This window comes from Mustela nigripes, chromosome 2 (assembly GCF_022355385.1).
Source record: "Mustela nigripes isolate SB6536 chromosome 2, MUSNIG.SB6536, whole genome shotgun sequence".
NCBI lineage: Eukaryota > Metazoa > Chordata > Mammalia > Carnivora > Mustelidae > Mustela > Mustela nigripes.
In genome coordinates, this window is record NC_081558.1 from 172429537 (window position 1) to 172443621 (window position 14085).

The window sequence follows — 14085 nt, forward strand, 5'->3', positions numbered from 1 at the left end:
ATGCTACTATGGACACTGGAAAGTCTAAAATCTGCAGGGCAGATGGGCCTTTGGAAATTCCAACAAAAGTTGATGTTGCAGTCTTAAATACAAGGTAATCTGGAAGCAGAATTTCTTCATCTTCCAGGAACTTCAGTCTTTTCTGCCTTTTTAAAGCCTTCAACTGATTGGATGAGGCCCATCCATGTTATTAATATATTCAAAGTCTACTCACTGATTAAATGTTAATCACATCTAAAATATACCTTTGCTGCATCTTAACTGACATTTGGCCAAACAACTGAGTACCATGGCCTAGCCAAATTTACTCATAAACTAACCATCACACTATGTTATATATATTCCAATTTTTATCACTTAAAAATGCTCAGAAGAGTGTTTAGCAAACTAGAAACTTACAAATATATAAAGAATGAGATATAGCTTTTTCATAAATTGCTTCTGTTTCATACTTGTAGTTGTCACTTAGCCTCTAATTTAGACTTTGCATTGGAAAGATAGTATTTGGAAACTATTATACAGAGGCCTATAGATGTACCAAAATAGGGCAAAGCTGAAATCTAAATCAACACTATAAATAAGTTTTACAATAATACAGTAAGGAAAGAAATAATTCAAATTTCCATTACAACTAAATGCAGTGTGAATATGATGCCAGCAGAAAAAGCTTAATCATAGATTTAGGGCTTAGATTTGTCAGACATTGACTTAGGGAAATTTCTGGAAATACTAATCATGTCTGTAAAGGCTGACATTCTCTGGTTGACAGAATCTGCCAGTTTAACTCTGAAACTTTATGATAGGCAAATATTCCAACTAGGTGGTGATTTGTCTGTCCATTAACAGAGAATCTGCTGAGTCGTAGAGCCCCTAGGAGATTTCTAATGAGAAAGAAATTCATGTTATGCTGTTGTTCATATACACAGATTCTAAAAGATGATATAAATACAAAACTTCTTTTTTTAACCTTTCTTGCTGTCTCATCCTTAATTCACTTATTATCGACTTTGGATGACCAACTGCAGATTACCTAGGCTCTGGTTTTCCTTTGTGATTTCCACTTACTCTTTACTTTCATCCCAATTCTCTTGATCATTTCTCCCCAGCCCATCCCTTTCCCGGGATCTTGGCTCTAACTCTATCAAGGAGCATCTATAGAATGGGCCTTCCCTTATTAATAATTTATACTTCTTATACATGCCATCATGCCAAAAATATCTCTGTCTACTTACCTTTTTATTAAATATTTCTACTCTCATCCCATGTGGGAAACAAAAGATAAAATTCTGCCCTTTCATATGAAGGGTAAATTCTGTTTTGTAGGGGTCTAAAGATGTACAACACATGAAGCCATATCTGTTGCTACTGAATTAATCAATTTTTATTGTAATCTATAGCAAGACCGAGGGTTTTTCAATGTTTAAAACAAGATTTGTTTGTTTGTTTGTTTGTTTTTTGTCTCCAGCATTATTTTCCTATTTCAAATGTGAAGGGGAAAAAACTTTAACAATCTGAAAGGCATTCCTTATTTTTTCCATGACAGGTAGCAATAAGTCATTGGGATGCCTGAAAATCACCGAGTTTTAAAAAAAAAAAAGCAAAGTAGATTCTTTTGGTTCTTGCTTTACAGAAATGTTTTATTTTATACCTGATATTTTTTGGTTTGCTGTGATCAGGCAATGATTACTGAGTCTTTGGTCTGGAAAGTAATGAAATAAAAAATACTTGAGTTTTACTCTATTCCCAATTTCATAAAGCTCACCTCATTAAGAAAGAAGTAAGGATTTCAAGAAAGCACAAAACGAAAAGGATAAAAATGTAAAATTTCTCTATAATTAGGATGAACCTGTTTCTACTATCTTTTTTAAAGATTTTATTTCTTTATTTTAGAGGAGGTGGGGAGAGAGGCAGAGAAAGAATCCCAAGGAAGACTCTGGCCTTGGGGCTCAATCTCACAACACTGAGACCATGACCTGACCAAAATCAAGAGTCAGGCGCTTAACTGACTGAGCCACCCAATTGCCGCATATTATTTTATTTTTACTTTGCCAAAGCATTTTCCTTCCTATTGCTACCTCTATGATGTCTATTACAAATTGGCTTTTAGGAGGATAAACATCTCGCTCCTTTGACACTTCAGTGTTATGGCCTCAAACTTTTTTGATCATTTACCCCATAAGTAAAACTATTGACCATATACCTACAATGTATACATAGTTATTTATAAGTTATACAACTTTACCATTTTTATATTATTTATATTATAAAAGTACATACAAATAATTTAAAGTGAGAAAAAATATTTAAAAGTTCTAAAATTTCTTCCTGAACCCTAGTGAATGATTTTGCACTTTTGTACACAGTATCCCATACCCTCCACTTCACAGACCATTATTTTAGCAAAGACTCTTTTATTGGTCCTTTCAGGAAATTTCCCTTTTAAAGTCTGTCCCTTCTTTCTCCCCTAAAGAGCCAGGCTGCCTCCATTTCATTCTCCCAACTACCACAATACTTCGAATAGGCCCATCCCTTAGCAAGGCCAATCCCTTATTTCTTCACCAGGTGGATGAATAAATTTCAGACTACATCCTTAACTTATATCCTTAACTTTGCTGTCTTTATGTTATTAACTAAAATCTCCTCATACTGCTTTCCTCCCTTAATTTCTGGCTCCATCTGGGATCAATGGCTGTCAGGAACCTAAACCACTCAAGGTAGCCTAGGGACCAGAATATGCAAGGGGATACTCCTCTGGACCTCTGAGCAACTGAAACCAGAAAGTGATAACCTGTAACCTAAGTTTCTTGATGATAGACATAAAACATGTATTAGGTGATATCTCATTAAAGTTTTAAATTTCATCTCCCTAATGATTAGTGCTGCTAAATATCTTTTTATGTACATGTTTGCCATTGTATTCCTTTTTTTTTAATTTTTATTTAAACTTTAGTTAATTAACATACAGTGCAATATTGGTTTCAGAAGTAGAATTCAGTGATTTGTCACTTACATACAATACCCAGTGCTCATCACAAGTGTTTCTTTAATACCCACCACCCATCTAGCCCATCCCCCATTTCCCTTCCTCCATCAACTCTGAATTTTTTCTCTATTGTTGAGAGTCTCTTATGGTTTATTTCCCTCCCTCCTTTTTCTCTGCCTTCCCATATGTTTACCTGTTTTATTTCTTAAATTACACATATGAATGAAATCATATGCTATTTATAATTGACTAACTTATTTTGCTTAACATAATACATTCTAGCTCTATCCACATCATTGCAAATGGCAAGATTTCATTGTTTTTGATGGCTGAGTAATATTCCATTATATATTTATATCCTCTCTCTCTCTATATATATATATCTTCTTTATCATTCATCAGCTGATTGACATTTGGGCTCTTTCCATAGTTTGGCTTTGTTGAAAATGTTGATATAAATATCAGAGTGCATGTGTCCTTTCAAATCTGTATTTTTGTTCCTTTTGTGTAAATACCTAACAATGCAAATGTTGGGTCATAGGGTAGCTCTTTTTAGTTTTTTCAGGAAACTCCACACTGTTCTCCAAATCTGCTGTACAAGTTTGCATTCTGAAAACAGTTCAAGAGGGTTCACATTCCTCCAAATCCTCACCAACACCTATTATTTATTGTGTTGCTAATTTTAATCATTTTGATAGGTGCAAGTTATCTTATCATGTTTTGATATGTATTTCCCTGATGATGAGAGACATTGAGCATCTTTTCATGTGTTTATTAACCATCTGGATATCTTCTTTGGAAAAATGTCTATTTGTGTCTTCTTCCCATTTCTTAATTGGGTTGTTTGTTTTTGGGGTGCTGAGTTTGATAAGTTCTTTATAGATTTTTTATACTAACCCTTCATCAGGTCATTTGCAAATACCTTTTCCTATATACCTACTTTGGAAAAATGTCTTTTTAATTCCTCTGCCCATTTTTAAATTGGATTGTGTATTTTCTGTTATCTAGTTGTATGAGATTTTATACAATTTGGATATTAACCCCTTATAGGATATATGGCTTACAAATATTTTCTCACATTCTGTGGGTTGCCTTTTGCTGATTTTTTTTTTCTGTGAAGATGCATTTAAGTTTGTAGAGCTACTGGTTAATTTTTGTTGTTGTTGTTGTGTTTTTGGTGTCATACCCAAAAAATCATTGCCAGGACCAATTTTAAGGGACTTCCTCTGTATATTTGCTTAGGAATTTTATGGTTTCTGGTCTTATACTTAAGCCTTTGATCCATTTTTGTGAGTAGTGTAAGATAAGGGTCCAAGTTCATTTTTCTGCATGTGGTTCTTCAGTATTCCCATCACCAATTGTTGAAAAGACTATCTTTTCCCCACCTGGGCTCTTGTTGAATACTGTTTAATTCTGAGTACTCTATTTTGTTCTATTAGTTTCTGTGTTTATTTCTGTACCAGTACCATATCGTTTCAATTATTATAGCTTTGTAGTGTAGTTTGGAATCAATAGGTGTGATGCCTCTGACTTTGTTTCTATTTCTCAGGATTGCTTGGCTATATGAGTTGGTTTTTGTTTGTTTGTTTTGTTTGTAATTCCATGCAAATGTCAGGATTATTTTTTCTCTATTTTTTGTGAAGAAAAAAAAAAAAACATGGAATGTTGATAGGGATTGCCTTGAATCTATATACAACGTTGGACAGTATGGACATTTTAACAATATTAAAATGACATTTTAACAATATTAAATATTCTTGGTTCTTCTAAACCAAGAACATGGGATATCTTCCTTTTCTATGTGTATCTTCTTTGATTTCTTTCAATGAAGTATTATAGTTTTTAGTGTAGAAATCTTTCACTTCCTAGCTAAATTTATTCCTACATATTTTATTGCTTTTGCTACTATTGTGAATGAGATAGTATCTTTTATTTCTTTTTCAGATGTTTCATTGTTAAATATATAGAAATACAACTAGTTTCTCTGCATTGATTTTATATCATGCAACCTTACTGAACTTGTTCTTTGGTTATGTCTTGGGGATTTATTATATATAAGATAATATTATCTGCATTTTACTTCCTCCTTTCCAATTTGGATAACTCATTTTTGTTGCCTCATTGCTGGCATTATAGCTAGGACTTCCAAGCACTATATTGAATAAAAGTGGTGAGAGTACAAAGAACAACCCTCAAATATCAATAAAATTGGTCAACACCACAACATATAACAGTGAAGCTTGCAAATTTCAAAGACAAAGAAAAAATCCTGAATCAACTAGGGACAAGAGGTTCCTAACCTACAAGGGTAGAAACATACTGGCAGCAGACCTATTCACAGAGACCTGGCAGACCAGAAAAAACTGGCGTGTTATATTCAGGGTGCTCTGTGAGAAAAATAGGCAGCCAAGAATACATTATCCAAAAGGCTGTCATTCAAAATAAAAGCAGAGATAGAAAGTTTCCAGGAAAAACATGTAATAAAAGAATTTGTTATCACTAAACAAGTCTTGCAAAAAAAAATTAAAGTGGGAACTTTAAGTGAAGAGAGAGCCCAAAAGAAAGGAACAGAGACAATATGCAAAAACAGTGACCTTACTGTTTTTAATTCAGTGGCACTAAATTCATATCTTTCAATAGTTACTCTGAATAGAAATGGCCTAAATGCCCCCAATCAAAAGACACAGGGTATCAGATTTGATGAAAAAGCAGAAACTATTGGTATTCTGTCTGCAAGAGACTCACTTTAGGTCAAAAAACACTTCCAGATTGAAAGTGAGGGAGTGGAAAACCGTTTCTCATGCTAATGGACATTCAAAGAAAGCTGGAGTAGCAATTCTTATATCAGAAAAATTAGATTTTAAACCAAAGAATGTAATAATAGATGAGGAAGGTCATAATATCATAATTAAAGGGTCTATCCAAAAAGAAAATCAAAATATTCTAAATTTTATATACCTAACATGGAAGCAATCAATTAGATAAATCAATTAATAACAAAACTAAAGAAATACATTGATAATAATTCAATAATAGTGGGGAACTTTAACATCCTACTTGCTGCAAAAGACAGATCATCTAAGCAGAATTTTAACAAGGAAAGAAGGGTTTTGATGGACATTAAGGAGTGAAGGTGATGTAATGAGCACTGGGTATTATATAAGACTGATGAATCACTGAATGCTATCTCTGAAACTAATAATACACTATATGTTGATTAATTGAATTTAAATTAAAATAATGGTGAGGGTTGGTGCCATTGTTTTGTACTTGATCTTAGAGCAAAAGCTTTCATTTATTCTCCATTGAGTAAAACGTTAGCTGTGGGTTTGTCATATATGGTCTTTATTATCTTGTGATATGTTTTCTGAAAAATAATCTATTGAGTGTTTTTATCATGATAGGATGTTGTATTTTGCCAAATGTTTTTTTCTTCATCTATTGAGAAGATCATACGATTTGCATAATTTATTCTATTCATGTGGTATCATCACATTCATTAGTTTTCATGGATTGAATCATCTTGTATCCCAAAGATAAATCCTACCTGATCATGGTATATTGTGCTTTTAATGTGTTCTTCATTTGGTTTGCTAATATTCTGCTGATAATTTTTGTATCTATATTCATCAAAATGATTATCATCATTTTGTATCTATATTCATTGATCTCTACTTTTGTTTTCCTGTCCTTATCTGGCTTTGGTATCAGGATAATGCCAGAAATATTTCCTCCTCTTCAATTTTTAGAAGTGTTTGAAAAGGATTAGCATTTCTTTGTTAAATGTTTGGTAGAACTTGCAGGAAAACTCTGGTCCTGAGGTTTCTGTATTGGAAGGTTTTTGATTACTGTTTGGTTTCTTTACTTCTGTTATTGATCTATTCTGATTTTTTATTTCTTCCTGATTCAGTGTTTGTAGGCTGTATATTTCTAGAAATTTGTCTATTTCTTCTAGGTTATATAATTTCTTAACATGTAGTTATTCATAATGATCTCTTATAGTCCTATGTATTTCTGTAGTAGTAGTTTCCTTTTTCATTTCTGATTCCATTTTATTTGAGTCTTCTCTTTTCTTCTTAGTTTAACTACAGGTTTGCTAATTTTGTTTATCTTTTTTTAAAAGTAGCTTACTTTCATTGATTTTTTTTAATGTTTGTTTTTTCTCTATAATTTATTTCTGCCCTGATTTTATTATTTCCTTTCTTCTGCTGGCTTTGATAGATGAAATCTGATGAGTACAGTATAATCAAATTTTCTGAAGTAATAGATCCAAGATTTATTTTCATATTTGAATATCTACTTGATATTCTCCTTGCTGGGAGAAAAAGAAAATATCCTATCAAAACCTCTTCTAGGAATATAGTGAAATATTATGTTGCCCAACCCTTTCTCAAAGGTATTTAAAATAGCTCGTATTTAAGCTTTTTTATTGTCTTTGTCCTTGACTCTGGTACCAAAGTTACAACTCATTTTACAAATTTAGTGTAGCTAAAGTGGCCACCCCATTCAGCCAGGACACAAATTCTCTTTCCAACAGCCAGAACTGTCAAGATAGACCATGTGGCAGGGACTGCTAAATAACAACCTAATATCCATTTTCCCCATCTTCTTCACAAACAAAACCCTGATTTCACTCAAAGGTACAATGAGCTCAGCTTAAAAATTATGTTTTCTTAAAAAAAAAAAAATTATGTTTTCTTGTCTCACTTGAAGCCAAGGATGACAGAGGTTTCTAACTGAATGTTTAGGAAATTTAAAGGAGTACTGACAGCTAGGAGAGAAAATTTCTTGCCTTTTTTCCTTTTCCCCCTTTTTTCTTCCCTTTATCTAGAACTCACCAGACATAATCCTTAGTGCTTCAGCAGCCACCTTATTCCAGAAGAAAATCCAGAGAGTTAGTGTTTTAGTCAAATTGAGTTGCCATAACAAATATCAATACCATAGACTGGGTCATCTAAACAATAGATATTTATTTTCTCACAGTTCTGGAGCCTGGAAAGTCCAAAATCAGGGTATCAGCATGGTCAGTTTCTGTTGAGACCTCTCTTGTATGCTAGTAGGCAGCAGCCATCTTGCTGTGTTCTCATATGACCTATTCTTTGTGTGCATGAAACCCTGGGGTTGGAGAGGGTGGAGAGAGGGAAGAGTGCTCTGGTATTTCTTCTTATAAATTTATTAATCCTATCTTATATGGGCCCTACTTTTATGACTTCTTTTAACCTTAATTACCTCTTTATAGGCCCTATATCTAAATACAGATGCATCGGTGCTTAGAGCTTTAACATTAATTTGAAGTGCAGAGGTATACAATTGAGTCCATTGCAGATCAGTAGCATAATTTTAAGAGACTCTTATAATGCGGATGTCAGCATAAAGCCACCATACAGCCCTGGACTATTGTCTCTGAATTTTTTTTACATGAGTAAAATATCACTATCTCATATGAATGATATATTTTGAATTTTCTATTGTATTGAATCAAATCTAATCCCAAATGATGTATATTAATTTATTCATTCAACAAAAAGAAATGTAAAGATGCTCTGTGTACTGGGCATTACACTAAGAGTTAAGAACTAGGGATAACAAGACAAATCAGAGATTCCCTGCCTCTGATGAGCTCACATATTTATGGAGGAGACAAACATAAATAATAAAGTTCAAATTTGTAGGTTATATAGAAAGGTCAAAAAGAGAAGTTGAACAAATTATTCAAAGAAAGCTTAGCTTGGAAATTTGCACAAAAATACCCAGAGATAAACCTGTCTTTGATAGATGTCTGGAATTTCAGTAGTTTAGAGGTTGAAGTATTCCAGACACAGAAAACAGTAAGAGCCAAAGAATGCAGACCTGGAACAGCATGGAATGCACAATGGGCAGTGGGCAGTTTTCTGTTTAGGAAAAGGAAGGGTAAGGAAAATAGCCAGGGAAAAGGATGGGAAAAAAGTAGGGACAAGTACCTTATGCATAATATTAAGATTTTTTTGGATTGACCTCATGGTAATGGGACGCACTGAAGTAAACAGTGATATTAAGAAGTGACGCTATTAGGATTCTGTTTTAGGAAGATTACCATGGAGGTGGAATGGAGGCAGGGGAACTGGATATAGGACGATTATAATAATACTAATAAGAGATGAAGAGAATATGAACAAAGCTAAGAGTCAACATGTTAATTCCCATCCAATTTAATTTCAGTCTTGCTTGACAAATGAAATTCTAACCATCTGCTGTGTGGACAAACAAATTCTAACATAGCACTACAGCAAAACTTCTTACCCCATTAAATCGTATCTTCTAAAAAATGATCCTGCCTACTGTCTTTAGGCATATGTAGAGGAAATTTGAAATTATTAGGTGGCAGGCCTTCTGAACATCCTTGCATTGAGGGCAGGCCTCCTACTTGCTGCCTACTATCCCTGAGGCCTTGAGTTTTTTCCATATTGACATCTCCCTACCTAGACCAGAGGCCTTCAGAAGTCTTGCTCAATAAACTTGTCTGTTAACTTGGATCTAGTCTTCTATTTCCTGTCTGCTCATCACACTTTCTTATTTTCAAATAGATCTTCTTGGACATGATATCATTCAAAATAATGTCATCATCATGTCAGTGTCAAACTTCTGAAGCTATGTGTGAATTATCCTGTGTTCCTAGAATAGAGTTCTAATTAGATATTAATAACACATTGATTCTGAACTATGAAAAATTTACTGTTAAAGATGACACTTATTGCGAGTGCTGTTTCTATTCTTATTTTTTCCCTCACTATAATCTCCCTTCCTTGCCCAGATGGACTTTACTCCAGCATTGGATGGAGGCATCTATTAGTCGCTTCCTGGAAAATGAACTTGATTGATGGGACTTATTAAAGACAGAATGATGAATTGGTGTCTAGCTAGTTAGAATGTCAAATTGCAACAAAAACACACACACAAAAAAAATAGCTTTCCTTTGATGTCAATGAGGTTATAGTTTATGATATTGCACTGAAAATAACAAAGGACAGAGTACAAATACGATGCATTTATGGCTCTTTCCCTTTCTTCATTCATTAAATAAGCAAGCAACTGTTTTTCTTAAATTTAAAATTTGCTAATTAATTTTATGGATTTATTTTATCTGAACATCTCTATAATGTCTAAATAGACACTCCATTTTTACACACAAAGACACCACATATGATTTTGTTCAAAGTCAGACCATATAAAAAATAAAAATGGGAGACTCCAAAGAAAATGTGATTTCTATCCAAGAAGTCCACGTGTTCTGATTTCAAATATTGACTTTTTTTCTGGAAATATCCTGTTGTTTAAATTGTCTACACACCAAGCTGGATTCTCAGTTGGAACACTCAAAATCAGGGACATGTTTCTATACATATTTCTAAAGTTCATTCACATTTCTCTTGAAAGTTGCAATAAATCATCTTAATTTGAATTGTTCCACAAGCTCATGTGCCTTTCTAAACTTTCCTTTTGAATATAAACTGTAAGGGTATACTTTTGCATTAACCATTTTTTTTTCTGCTTTGATACTGTTTCAAAAGTTCAGTGTGTGCTTATTTGCAGTGTTGATTTATTTGCTTATTCACCCATCTAGCAAAGGTATTGGACATCTACTACCTGACAAAGCCTACACTGGGAAGTGTAGAGATGCAAAGATTAATAAGATTCATATAAAGATTAATATTAGATTTATATTTAAAAAGATTAATAATTCTCTACACTCAAAGGGCTCTCAGATAGTAGAGCTAATGTTATCATGCATTCTTATAGGACTTTGTAGCTTAAAAAACATTTTCAAATACATTATTACATTCAAATGTCTTTATAACAACCTGATGAACCAAGTAGATGTTATTAGCCCTGTTTTACAGATGGACAAACTGCACCACCTCTCAGGAAGTCTTGCTTCACAGTTGATTACCATGACAGGGGGTTCAATTGGAATGCAACAAAAATCACCTGAGAAGATTAAAAAGTAACTGCAGCCTGGGATCCCCCTCAAGAAATGCAGATTTTATTGGTCTGAGGTAGAGTCTGAGCATTGGGTATTTTTTTAACATTCATGAGTTGATTCTACTATGCAGCCTTGGTTGAAAATCACTGCTATGCTTTTCTTAAAGTGTTGTCGTTCTCCTTAGATATCATACTGTTTCCCATCTCTGTGTCTTTGCTCCTTTGACCTTGCACTTTCTATTTTACATTGAAATCCCACACATGTCTTATTCACATCCTATTCGTAAGGACTATATCTTGCTCATCTTTTAAGGCCCAAATCTTAGCATAGTACTCTGTGCACAGTAGGAGATGAGTGTTTCTGGAACTAACTTGAATTTGATCACAAAATATGCTAGTTTGTGTTCTTGTTTCTACCTCAGCATCATCCCTCATTGTGGTCTCCCTCACCAGGTATAAAAACCTTTCCTTTTATTAGATCAACTAATCCATTTTTGTCTCCTTCTAACTGAAATCCTAGGTTAATTTTCCTCGGGCAAGTCAGGAAAACAAATTAAGTGGTACTGTGATGTTCTATACTCAAAATCATCCCTCACTAATTCTTAGCATATCGAACCCCAACTCTCTCTTCCAATGCTTCATTTCCCAGGAGAAGAAAGAATGTGGCCCTTGACTTCCACTGCCCAGCTAATCCAACCAGGGTTGCCATCAGGAACATCACAAGATCTTTATTAAAACAGTTTGTTCCCCTGACGCTTACAGACACACCCAGCTGGGTCAGAATTCAAAATGAACATCTAGTTTAGGCCTCACCTCTGGAATCTACAGCATCCAGTTTATACTCAGAAAATTTATGTCTGAACAGTAGGCCATTAAAGTCTGATTAATAGGGTCATTAGAGTGTATTTTTCTGATATGATTAATGTTCTTGCTCAGAAACACAAATAATTGTATTCTGCAAATAAACTACCAGTATCTCTAAAATAATTTCTAAAAATTAATACTGTAATAGAAATAATTTACATCAGTTCAACATTATGTTCAAAAACTTTATACTATTGTTTATAAAACTGACATATACTGCATATATATGCAGTACATCTCAATGTGTGTGTATATCTATATATGTATGTGCATGTGTAGGTGTGTATATATACACAAAATATAAAATATATTATATACACTGACAGTAAATATAAGATCTCTGGATTATAGAAGAGACTATTAACACAGAGCTTCTTAACTCCAGTTCCCCATAGGGCACCAGGATAAGAACCATTATTCACCTGGGCATGCCTGAGTGGGATTTGTATCAGAGGAGTAAAACCCTGAAATTAGGACTCAGAGTTAAGCTAGAGCAGCTGTTACATCTGTACCTCTATCTTGCTCTTCAGAGAGAACTTTACTCTGGAATGCAATCAAATTTTCTCTGGGGAATAGAGGAAAGGCTCTACCCTAGATGTGAGCAAATGGCTCTGTGGAGATAAGTCTCAGTAAATCTCTCTGGAGTGTTGCACAATCTCTATTTTTCAGCAGGATTGCTATAAAATCACCAATCCCAAACTACGCAAAAATATGAAAATATTCATGGAGAGCTGTCTCCCAAAATTGTAGATATTTTCTGCATATAATTTGGAACAATAAGTCAGCATTCTTACTTCTTTGATGGAGCTAATATTTCATGAGTTTCCACAAATCCTAGAAGCTAAGCTAAAAGTAGTCATATTCTATACTAAATAATGACATATATCATCATCTGCAACAAGTTCAGTTTCCCCACACTTGAGATTCTGGACAAAGTCATTAGAATAACCTACCATATGTCTGCCAGGTTGTTAAACATTCTAGATTTAGTGGGACACAGAAGTGAAATGGTTTTCTACCATGCTGATGCTACTTTCACTATGCCAGGAAGAATCCCCATTTCTTTTCTCTTGTGAAATCTCAGTTGCCATAATCACTTCCAGTTTTCCAGTTATCTACAGTCAAAAAGCCCATTCAAATTTAATCATTTCAAACTTTAATCTCATATCTGCCCATGGGCCAAGTTTAGCTTTGCTTTAAAGAATCCAGAATGAGCAAGGGGAACAGTGTGTTCCTTATAACATCATCTTGTCCCTTTTCTGGATTCCTTTCTCTTTTGGCATGTTGGGAGGAGAAATGGAAGTTCATAAGCAAATGTTTCTGACCTGTCTTTTGCTACAGTAATCTTCCCTGTGAAATGATCTTGATTTGATGCTTCCCTAATGGTCATGTAAGTGGGTTCTTTAAAGGACCCTTATGGGGACTTCTGCATGGTAGATGTGTTCCAGCTTGAAGTTTTGAATCTATCAGTTTCTTTCCATAATGATCTTGCCTCTGGGTTGCCCCTCCTGGAAGACCTTTGATCCACAGGTGTTGCAGCCATCTTGCAATGACAAATAATAGGAGTGAACTGCACCCCTCCTCCACTGTTGTTCCCTCCCTCAGTCCTTTCCCCACCTCTCCAATCTATGTCTCTCCAATTCCCTTTCCTCTGCTCCAATCAACACTAAGGGCTTTCAGCAAATCTGTCCTGGCATATATCCCACCAAATAATGAGATGCCAGGCCATTATGACTTATTCTTCTAGTCTCTAGAAGTGAATCTTATGGATCCCTTGATCTGGGAACCAAAAAGAATCACCATTCCATGAAGGGGAAGAAAAAAGTCCAGCTTTCTTTTCTTAGAATCCAATCATTCTCAAATTTTCCTAGTTCACTCACACAGATTAATAGGCAGGGTACACTTATGTCTGAAGCAAAGGAGAGAATCTGGTCACCTTTCAATAGGACCTGAAGAAATCTGGCCTTTTCAAGACTCACTAAATAAACTTATTAGAAAATTAGGCTGACTAACCCATTGTTTTCTTCTTGTTCACCTAATTATTCTACATATTGAAATTTCTAATCCTATACTTTGCTTCTGATACATACAAATGCTCTCTTTTTACTTAGGTCACTGAGTATTCTGTCTTCTGCCATTCAGAACTTTCTCAAAACACATTGCTCTTCCAAGACTAATTAATTTTATACTCTATAATACTAAAAGTGATTGGCACTAAATAATGTTCCAACTGGAAAAGACCGTCATGAACCCAGTCCAATTTTCTCCAATAACTGGCA